The sequence below is a fragment of the Schistocerca serialis genome, chromosome 2, assembly GCF_023864345.2.
Source record: "Schistocerca serialis cubense isolate TAMUIC-IGC-003099 chromosome 2, iqSchSeri2.2, whole genome shotgun sequence".
Taxonomy (NCBI): Eukaryota; Metazoa; Arthropoda; class Insecta; order Orthoptera; family Acrididae; genus Schistocerca; species Schistocerca serialis.
The window spans coordinates 313117384-313117893 of NC_064639.1; positions in this window are offsets into that span (position 1 = coordinate 313117384).

A 510-nucleotide genomic window follows, 5' to 3' on the forward strand; every position below is an offset into this window, starting at 1 on the left:
TGCCACACAGAGGACCACTAAAAGTTCTAGATCCAGGCTGTTGTAGTTGGCTCCATTGAGAACTCTTGAAAGAGTGGGTTGCTGTTTGTCACAGAGAGGGAGTAACACTCCAAGCTGTGCAGGAGACGGGGTGGAGTAGTGGTTAGCATTGCTGGCTGGCATGCTGCAAGTCACCAGTTCAAATTCTATCACTAGCAAATATTTGTTATTTAGTTTTTATTATTTTTAGAAGGTTCTCAAAAATTCTTATGTTTCTAGTTCTGAAATATTCATTGTTTTTATAAATAACAGTATCCTTTGTCCAGGAGGTAGTGCTGTTCTGCATGTACATTGGTGTCAAAAATAAATGCACCTTCAGTGCTAAATGTTGTGCTTCACTGACTATCCTGCTTTCTAATTTCAACTTGATTGTGGTTACGATACGACAATGTTAAGCTACCAATAGGAGATTTATTTCTTTTAATATGAAGAATAAATCATTTGACACAATTTCATTACACTGAATGAAAT